General features: G+C 37.6%; 1 pseudogene; it reads left to right on the forward strand.

The window, feature by feature from the left end:
* The first annotated feature begins 678 nt into the window (after window positions 1-678).
* On the forward strand, window positions 679-8,854 carry LOC123939235 (annotated as a pseudogene).
* Window positions 8,855-11,440: the final 2,586 nt, after the last annotated feature.

The raw sequence follows: 11,440 nt of genomic DNA on the forward strand, positions 1-11,440 counted from the left end.
TTACCAAATTTTGTTCTATAAAGCCAAAATGGTTTTGAATATATCTTTTAAAAATGTTTTTTTCTTTTAGTTTACTTTTCAGGTATTGCATCCAAGAAGAAAACATATTTATAATAATTTACAGAGTAGGATAGGCAAGATTATATGGTGGAAGTGAACAATACCCAAATATTAGTACCCAAATTTCCTTTCTAACTTACCACCTGGTCAACAGGTGGATAAGAGGTTCTACTTACTGTAGAAACCCAGGAACTCAAGCTGATGATTATCTCAACACAGGTTCCATGGCCGGAGTGCCAGACGGAAGACAATGTAACATATCACACACTTCTCAAAAGCCATTTGCCAAATCTATACTTTATATACCTAACTTTAAGGAGGCAGAACTGGAAGTACTGGTGACCGGCTCTAATTCTAACACAAAAGCTTAACAAGTTTAGCAGGTAATGAAAATACATTTTAATTGATAAATACAGTAACTAAAAAAAGAAGTGTATACTATTAAAAGGGAAATGATAAAAAAAAAATCTTCCAATATATTTGTGTGTTATTGAGTTATTGGCATAAAATAACCCTGATTAAATGTTGGAGAACTAATGAATGAGTGAATCAATAAATGAGTTTGTTAGTGAATAAATAATCACAAAACTTTCTCACTGAGAAAAGGACAACGACGTCATGAAGGTAGTTCTGCTACTATTTGAGAAATTGGCCAGGCAAGAAATTTTAATGAAGATCCAAAGTTATATATTTACTAGCACAATAAATTAATTTTTGGGGCATTATGTGGATTGAGTGTGAGGAAATAAAATATTTTGCTTACTTTCCTTTTAAGATAATTACCCATTAATTAAAAAAGTTTTCCCCATTTGAGTACCACCCAAATGCACTATACATTTTTTATTGTGCCAAAATAATAAAAAATTAAAAGTATGATGCCATATTTAGACATGCCCCAGCACTGGAGGACTTTTCAGTCAAGACAGGAGACAAACATGGAAACATCTGACTATAATATAAGCCTGAATAAGGTAAATGCAATAACACAGATCTGAACTGGTCCCAAAACATTAGTATTAAAATGCCACAGAAATTTTAATTCATCATTCTTCAGTACAAAATATTCACAACTCAAATATTTCTGCTAATTACAGAAGAAAAAATAATCCCAAGTGGTATCCTTTAACAATAATACAGCCTTAATATTCCCTATGTAAACCTGTAGAAAGTTTTCTCAGTTTATAAGAAAAAAAATCAGAGATATTACCATAGTTTTGTGATTATGTTTGGTGGTCTTTTTTAAGAGTCCTCAAGGTACCTTTCATATATGTGTGTGTACACACAAACACACATATACACATAATTAACTTCTTTGATAGTTAATAATTCACATAGGGACTAACTTCACTCATTTAAATGTGATGGACATTGGCAAATGCAGTAATTTTTCCACAGGGCAAATGGCTCTCATCAACAGTTCAAACAAATTACTCCCCTTCTTGAAGTCATTTCACATTCAGATTTTTAGTTTTCCTGTCTGCATTAACAAAAAAAAAAGGGTGGGGGGATGCATTTAATGTTGTCATTTGTGCACATAAGATGTGATGATATTTACTCTAAAGAATGCATCAGTTAATCGCCTCTCAACTATGAACAACCAGTTCACAAAACTGTGAATAATCCTTAATCTTTTTTAGAAAAGAGATGAGGTTGGTGCTGTTTTAAATATCCAACGCTTTGCGTGATACTCAGGCCAAGACAAGACTTTGTGCCCTTCCAGCCATCTTGGCAGGATAGCTGAAATCTCATTCTGTGGGATTTCGTAAGGCTCATTCCTACTACAGTTCCCTGATACAATGCTGAATACCACTGCGAAGAAAAAGTTATTCTCCGCCTTAGGCAATGGCAGGCACAAGGATTATATCAAAAAGAAAGGAAGCAGAGAATGCTGCAAACACAATGCAATATTTAATTCTAGGGGAGGGGACTGGCTGAACTTTAAGACATATATACGGAAACTCATTTCTGAGACCACGCTGAAACATCCCGTTTAAATCCATATGCATGTTTGAATCAGGCTCAAATTCAGTAATGAAGCTATTATTGATTCTGTGGAACATGACTTCAAATCTGAGCAAATACTGAACAAACTATGAGGAGCTCTTAAACTCTGGACGTATGTACCTAGACATTTCAATTTAACAACCAGACATACATTAAACAGCATTAATAGCCAGGCACTTAATGGATCAATTCCCACTGTTTGTGTAATGTGGAAATAAAAAAGGCTTATTAAATGACAAGCTTTCCCTGGTTTGTGCTAATTAATTATACACCGCATCTGACTGCTAATTTAGTGGGAAAATGCAGCCCCAAACCACGGTTTCAGCTTGAACTTTGCCTCAGCATCACCCAGTTCAGCACAGAGTGCTGCTGCAGCCCGCCTCTGAACGACACCAGTATTAAATTAGAGCACAAGGCCATCAATTTAATAAGTGCTGTAGCAGGTAATTTGAATAAGGACATATTAGTATTCTACCAGTGCACAACTAAAAGCAGCTGACCTTTCAGACCAAAGAAGATCCTTGAACACATTCAGCTGAATCTGAGAACACAGTAATAATCTGACAGTAGTAAGAGTGCCAAGAGAGACGTTTATGATCGTGGACCCATTACTATACATCAGGCTCTCTGTGGTATTACACGAACAGTTTATATACCTCTGCCTCTCATTTTGCTCTCACTCCCTGCCACAAAAGAAAAGAATGGGACTAGAACTTAGAAGAAAAAAAAAAATCTTATTTTCAATGGCATGTTTGAAACTCTTATTTTTTGGATATGTGGTACAAAAAACACAAAACTAATCACTGTACATGTAAATCAGAGCTGAGAAGACACATAAGAAATCATCAGTCTCCTAAAATATGAGGCAAACCTAACATTAACAAAAATCAACCTTCATCTATTAGAGAAACAACTGCTGTGAACGCCCGAGGAACCACAGTACCCCTGGGCGGGGATAAGAGCGCGGATCCGGGAGTCACAGTAGAGCTGGATTTGAATCCCTGCTCTGTCACATGCTCCCCATCAAACCTGCAGGAACTGAATTCAATGAATTTGGTTCAACAGATGTTTATCGAATCCATCACATCCAGTGTTGTAAGCCCTAAGGTTATAAAGTTGAAAAGATCTGATCCCTGCTTTCAAGGAGATCAAAATCTAGCAATGGTGACGGAAACATGCACTATTAATCACAATACAGAGTGAGAGGCACCTTGAAGCACAGAGAACAGTGATGAATTTTGCCTGGTGGTTTCCAGGAAAGGTTCTCCGATATGGCAGTAGCGGTACTACACATTGTGAGCATGTCCCCAGCACAGAGAATGGAATGCTCTCTGAGGGGAAGTACTCATCAAACAGGAAAACTATTGTTCTGGAATAGGAAGAGACACTGGGTGAGGCTGAAGGTGTAATTACAATCAGATGATCCTGTGTGCTTGAAAATGGCTTCTGTGTATGTATAAATATGATGGGTTAGTGTTTTAAGAGCAAGACTTGGAGGGAGACACTAGAATACTTTCTTTGTTTGCCTCACAAGAAAGCTATAGGCCAAAAACTTAACTGGAGTTCTACCCAAAGGAGGGGATATAAAACTCAGCCGTCACTCCGGTAATGGGATTGCCCTCCCAAGGCTCTCTTTCTCTGCTACTTAGATAGTTTATTGAAGGGGAAGAGAATAGAAAAGATGTTATTACAGATCTTAAACCTCTTTTATTTTTTTTACCTGTAAACTTTGACACTAGGTACCTACTGTTACTTACAAAACACTTCTCTCACATTCTGTGACCAACATGCATACTTACACACAGCACGTACTGGTGCTGCCTTGTTGCTGGTTTACAGCTGCATCTGTTTTAATTAGTTGTTGCCCTCGCCTTGTAAGTTATTGAATATTTTGAGTATCACCTACATTAGCCACAGTCCCAACAGAAAACAAATGACACACTCAAATGAGGTAACTGAAGGGAAGAACTATTTAGAAAGCGCAGGTGGGAGTAAAAGAAACCACTGAGGTATGGCCCAGTGCCTTGGGGCTACTAATTGTGGGGCTGCCACCACCCTGTGACCAAAGAGGCACGACAGGACCCATAGGAGAGAAACAGCCAATACTCTGGCAATGTCGCAGGGCCAAACCTGATGAGTAAAACCCCTGACCTCACTGAGCTGGCACTTTTTGATCTTCTGCAGTATCTCTCATTGGCCATGACCAACCAGAAGCTAAAGTTTAAGAAAATCCACTGATGCAGAACTAAAGGTGCTTTGTACGTACAGGCCACAAAGCAGAGAAGAGAGTGGTGGAGAGTGACTCTGGAAGGGTGAAGGAAAGACATCTGACACCTATCTGGCTCCTGCTCCTATTAACTGAGTTATACGCCAGCATATTGAAACTCACAAAGGACAACATCCTCCTAAGTCCAAGTCAGTCTTCTAGGTTTCTAGGGTCCCAGAGAGTTTATGCTCCAGCAATCCCATTTCTATCTTGTCTTTGTCTGGAAATAGTCTATTGTCAACAGCTTTCTGAAAATCTGAGTTGCCTATTAAAACATGCTATTCCTCTAGACTACTTTCTTTGTAAATGATAGCTAAAGCTAAAAGTGGTTTTGTACCAAGAGCTGCTGATATTCATGTGTGCTCTTTTCAGTTAACTTTTGAAAATTGCCTTCTTTGTGATGATGCAAAGCTGAACCAAAAGAAATATCAGTAACGAGAGTCTTCGAAACCTACAAAATCACATAGCAGCATTCCATCACAGCCAATAAAAGTAAAATGAGAAGCCATGCAGGCTTGGACTAGGATAGTGACATGGAGAGGTGATGGAGAGGAGATGACATATTCACAGATGAACTTCATGACAACTGAATTTGGAGGATGAGCTAAGAGTCATAAATAAGTGGCTTGAGTGACTGATTCATTGCATAAAAATTCAATTAGTCAAGATGAAGAATAAAGGGAAATATGTAGGCTTTATAAACTTCATAAAGAAAGCTTATTTTTTCCTTGTTAACTAAAATGCAACATTAATAATAAATAATAACAATAATTTGATTAAATAATTAATAATTAAATTTTCAATGATGTTTCAGTAGTACATTTCAGCAGAATTGCAGTAGGGAAATAAGTATAATTTGGGAGTCTCTCAAGAAAGCTTTACATTTTTTGAGTGATGTAAGACTGGAATATATTTACCCCAGAATAGGTGACCTAAAGCCTCTTTACAACAATCTGAATATGAGGTTATCATAATATAAACACCGAGAAATCTTAAATAACTGCCATCGCCATCCCTAGTTGTAAGCTACAAGGTGAGGGAGACAAAAACCCTCTCTCAAGTATTAACTTTTAGTAATACACAAGACAATGAAGGACAAAACATAAACACAGCTGAAGTAGCATAAATAAATATATTCAATATCACACTCACATATTTTTAAACCAATCTTAGTAACACTCATGTCATCAAGGTACTTAATTATAGATGGGAAAAAACTCAAGGCAGAAAATAAAATTATTAAATCTGAAACTAATGATGTACTGTAAGTTGGCTAACTGGATTTAAATTAAAAAATAGCAGGTTATACCAGGTGATGGGTATTAGGGAGGGCACGTGTTGGGAGGAGCACTGCGTGTTATACCCAACTAATGAATCGTTGAACACTACAACAAAACCTTATGATGTACCATATGTTGGCTAACTGAACATAATGAAAAATTGAAAAAATAATAAATTTTTAAAAAGTAGCAGGTTATAGGGCATAGGATGGAGAGCTCTGCAAAAGCCTCAAGATACAACAACACATAGCCATTTGAAACAGGGAGTGAGAACTTGAGTCAGTGCTGTAGCCAGCAGCGAGAAGTAGCCCCTAGAGCAGAAGCATTCCAATCATCCCTGCTCTTTTTCTTCAGTGCCAGCATTGGTCTCTATGAGCAGCAACCTTCAGCACGGACATTAAAAGAAAATGTAGAAACTTGAGAAGAACACCACTTACATTCTAACAATAGCAAGGCAGATTACCTATAAAATTACAGATGTTTTTATGTCCATTAGTGCCCTAAGAATGCAATGAGTCCAATGAGCTATAATACAGAACATGCTGACCCTCTTCAGCTGCTTGCATTTTTGGCAGAGACATGGGAGTAGGACAAAGACACCTTAGATACAGGTGATAAGAAAACACCTGAAATTTTAACTAAAATTTAAACACCAATTAGGGGATAGTATGAGACTTTGGAATCCCTGGGAGAACTACACAAAAGAATCTGCACCTTTTCCACAGATCTTCATCAAATGTCCATGAGCCCCATCTGGGAATAAATCCAAAGGAAACAGAAACACAAACTTGAAAAGATACTGGCACACCCATGTTCACTGCAGCATTATTTATAACAGCTAAGACATGAAAAAAATCTAAGTGTCCGCCAATAGGTCAATGGATAAAGAAAATATGGTGTGTATATATACAATGTAATAATACCTATAAAAAAGAAAGAAATCCTACTATTTGCAACAACATGGATGGACCTGGAAGGTATTATGCTAAGTGAAATAAGTCAGAGAAAGACAAACACTGGGCACCTGGGTGGCTCAGATGGTTAAGTGCCTGTCTTCAGCTCAGAGCATGATCTCCAGGTCCTAGGATCAAACCCCATGTCAGTTTGCCAGCAGGGGGGAGTCTGCTTCTCACCCTACTTGTGCTCTCTCTCTCTCTCTCTCTCTCTCTCTCTCTCTCAAATGAATAAATAAAGAATTAAAAAAATAAAGAAAGACAAACATTATATGACCTCACTTACAAATGGAATCTTTTAAAAAATCATAGAAAAAGAGATCACATTTGTGCAAGAAGTCAGGACAGCGGGGATTGGAGAAGGGTAATCAGAAGGTAAACTTCCAATTATAAGATAAGTAATTACTAGGGATGTAATATACAACATATACAATATACAATGATAACTATAGCTAACAACTGCTGTATGACACACTGGAAAGTTGCTGAGAGTAAATACTAAGAGTTCTCATCACAAGGAAAAAATTTGTTCTTCCTTTTCTTCTTTGTTTTCTTTTTATTTTATCTATATGAGATGATGAATACCTGGTGGGGTATTTTACAATACATGTAAATCAAACCATCATATTTTATGCCTTGAACTTATACAGTGATGTATATTAATTATTTATTTTTTATAGTTTAATCTTTAATGAAGTCTGTGTTTAAAAACTGTCTTGCAAAATTCCTGAAAAATTCAGCAATTAGCTTGCAAAAGCTCATACAGCCATATATCATATCAGTTATTTACTCCAACTATCAATTATTTCTTAATAATAATTTGTTGATGAGGGGTATTAGGAGAAAAACAGAAGAGATGAGAGAGACAAACCACACTCTGAGGCACAGGTGTACAGGACCTGCATAAGTCTGGGAGCATGGCAGAGAAGGAGAACTGAGAGAAATGCTCTGGGGCACTCTGGGTTCCACAATCACCAATACTGGGAATTAAAGATGAGATATTAACATCCTTTCTGCCCATGGACACCACCAAATAAGCATCGTTAAAGTCTCCCCTCCCTCCACCATCACGTCTAAGTCAGTCTCCCAAAGAACCTGAACAGCTGCAGAAGCTCTTCATCAGAGGTCTGAGCTTTGAAACAACTGATGAGAGTCTGAGGAGCCATTTTGAGCAACGGGGAACACTTACAGACTGTGTGTTAAGGAGAGACCCAAACACTTGGTGCTCCAGAGGCTTTGGTTTTGTCATGTGTGCCACTGTGGAGGAGGTGGATGCAGCCATGAACGCAAGGCCACACAAGGTGGATGGAAGAGCTGTGGAACCAGAGAAGGCTGTCTCAAAAGAAGATTCTCAAAGACCTGGTGCCCACTTAAGTGTCCACTTTCACTTTTTGTGAAAAAGATTTTTGTTGGTGGCATTAAAGAAGACACTGAAGAATATCATCTAAGAGATTATTTTGAACAGTATGGGAAAATCGAAGCAACTGAGATCATGACTGACTGAGGCAATGGCAAAAAGAGGGGTTTTGCTTTTGTCATATTTGATGACAGTGACTCTGTAGACAGATTGTTATTCAAAATATTATACTGTGAATGGCCACAATTGTGAAGTAAGGAAAGCCCTATGTAAGCAAGAGATGGCTAGTGCTTCATCCAGCCAAAGAGGTCAAAGTGGTTTTGGAAAGTTTGGTGGTGGCGGTGGAGGTGGTCTTGGTGGGAATGACAACTTTGGTTATGGAGGGAACTTCAGTATTTGGGGTGGCTTTGGCGGCCATTGAGGTGGTGGTGGATATGGTGGCAGTGGGGATGGCTATAAAGGATTTGGTAATGATGGTGGTTATGAGGAGGCGGCCCTGGTTACTCTGGAAGAAACAGGGGCTATGAAAGTGGTGGACAAGGTTGTGGAAACCAGGACAGTGGATATGGTGGGAGTGGCAGCTAGGACAGCTGTAACAGCAGAGGAGGTAGAGGCAGCTATGGTGGTGGTACTGGAGGCAACTTAGGAGGTGGCAGAAGCTATAATGATTTTGGCAATTACAACAATCAATCCTCAAATTCTGGACCCATGAAAGGAGGAAATTTTGGAGGCAGAAGCTCTGGCCCCTATGGTGGTAGAGGCCAATACTTTGCCAAACCACGAAACCAAGGTGGCTATGGTGGTTCCAGCAGCAGCAGTAGCTACGGCAGTGGCAGAAGGTTTTAATTACTGCCAGGAAACAAAGCTTAGCAGGAGAGGAGAGCCAGAGAAGTGACAGGGAAGCTACAGGTTACAACAGATTTGTGAACTCAGCCAAGCACAATGGTGGCAGGGCCTACCTGCTACAAAGAAGACATGTTTTAGACAATACTCATGTGTATGGGCAAAAACTCGAGGACTGTATTTGTGACTAATTGTATAACAGGTTATTTTAGTTTCTGTTTTGTGGAAAGTGTAAAGCATTCAAACAAAGTGTTTTAATGTAGATTTTTTTTTGCACCCATGATGTTGATTGCGAAATGTAATAGTCTTTTCATGACACTGAATAAATGTGTCCTTTTTTTCAAATGTGCTGTGTTAAGTTAGTTTACTCTGAAGTCATCTTGGTATACTACCCCAACAGTGTGAAATTAGAATTCCTTCAGGGTGATGTCAGGTTCCTTTTGAAATTTGTTTGCAACCTGCTTGGGCACAGAAGCCATTGTCTCCACAAACCTTGGTGTAGTGGAACTGACAGTTAATGTGTTGTGACCTGGAGTTCACCATTAAAAGGTCACCCAAGAAAAGTCCTGGAATTTATTTGGTTATTAATATGATTTTTGGTATATCCTATGCAATATATCTAAATTGAATTATAGTATCAGATAAAATTATAGATGGGATTAAAGCTTGTGTTTCATCGACTATCATGTGTAATCAATAAATGATTTAATATTCTCTTAAGGGGCACCTGGGTGGCGCAGTGTGTTAAAGCCTCTGCCTTTGGCACAGGTCATGACCCCAGGGTCCTGGAATCAAGCCCCGCATTGGGATCTCTGCTCAGCAAGGAGCCTGCTTCCCTTCCTCTCTCTCTGCCTACTTGTGATCTCTGTCAAATAAATGAATTTTTAAAAATCTTAAAAAAAAATATTCTCTTAAAAAAAATGATGAGATGGGGCACCTGGGTGGCTCAGTGGGTTGAGCATCTGCCTTCAGCTCAGGTCATGATCTCGGGGTCCTGGGATTGAGTCCCGCGTTGGGCTCTCTGCTCAGCAGGGAGTCTGCTTCCCCCTCTCTCTCTGCCTGCTTGTGATCTCTCTCTCTCTCTGTCAAATAAATAGATAAAATCTTTAAAAAAAAAAAGAAAAAAAAACCTAGTGACATTAAAGAATAATAACGATACCATAAACAATCTTATACAAATCTCATGACTTGTATGAAATGAACAAATTCTTTGAAAAAATTTACATAAACTGACACAACAAATAAAAAATTGTAATAACATATACCCATTGAAGAATATGAGTTCATAATTCAAAAATACCCTATAGGACGTCATTCCTGACTGTGATAGAGTAACAGAGACAAATCCCTACCCCTCTCTACCTCCAAAAGAGTAGATAATTCTCCAAGATTGCACAGGGTTGGGAAATGTTTGTGTTCCCATCAGTAAGAGTAGAAAAGACATCATAATTCTAGTAAGATAAATTAAAATCTTCAGAAAGGTATCTCTCAGAAATGAAATTAACTTAGCCCTGGACTAAAAGATGCCCTCGACCTCACTAACAAAGCATAAAAGAAGCTTCAAATGAATCAAACAAACCCCCCTCCCCAAAATTTAACTGGATGACATTTTTAAAATCTAATACTAAAAGAATATAACAAATTCTATGCCCTACAACAAAAAATTCACAAGAAGTGAGGGAGGGATTGTCTGGCACCAAGTCAAAATTATTAATTATATACAGCAGCTGGAAAAATATGACTCATAACCGGAGAAAAATCAATATAAACAGATCCAGAAATGACAAACATAATAAAATTAACAAAGATCTTAAAATAGCTATAATAAATATTCTCAACTGCTCAAGAATATAGGGAAATAAACAAATGAGACTACATCAAACCAAGAAGCTTTTGCACAGTGAAAGTCACCATCAATGAAACAAAAAGACAACCTATTAATGGGAGAAGATACTTGCAAATGATAAAATTGATGGGGTTAATATCCAAAATACATAAAGAACTCATCCAACTCAATATCAAAAAAAGAAACCCACCCACACAATCTACTTCCAAAATATGCAGAGCACCTGAATAGACATTTCTCCAAAGAGACATATAAAAAGATGCTCAACATGACTAATCAACAGGGAAATGCAAATCAAAACCACAATTAGATGTCATCTCAAACCTGCCAGAATGGGTAGTATCAAAAAGATGAGAAATAACAAGATGAGAAATAACAATATTTAAAGAAAAAGGAACACTTGTAGTGGGAATGTAAATTTGTTCAACCACTAGGGAACAGTATAGACATTCCTTAAAAAATTAAAAATAGAACTACTATGTGATCCAGCAATTTCACTTCTGAGTATTTATCCAAAGAAAATAAAACCATTAGTTCAAAAAGATATAAACACCTCTATGCTTATTGCAGCATTATTTATAACAGCCAAAATAAAGAAGCAACTTAAATGTCTACTGAGAGATAAATGGATAAAAAGATATATAAAATGGAATATTACTCAGCCATTAAAAAAGAATGAAATCTTGCCATTTGCGACAATATAGATAGACCTAGAGTATATTATTCTAGGTCACACAGAAAAAGACCAATACCAAAGGATTCACTGTATTTGGAACCTAAAAACAAAACAAAGGAACAAATGGAACAAAGCAGAAATAGATGCATAGATAC

The sequence above is a fragment of the Meles meles genome, chromosome 3 (assembly GCF_922984935.1).
Source record: "Meles meles chromosome 3, mMelMel3.1 paternal haplotype, whole genome shotgun sequence".
Taxonomy (NCBI): Eukaryota; Metazoa; Chordata; class Mammalia; order Carnivora; family Mustelidae; genus Meles; species Meles meles.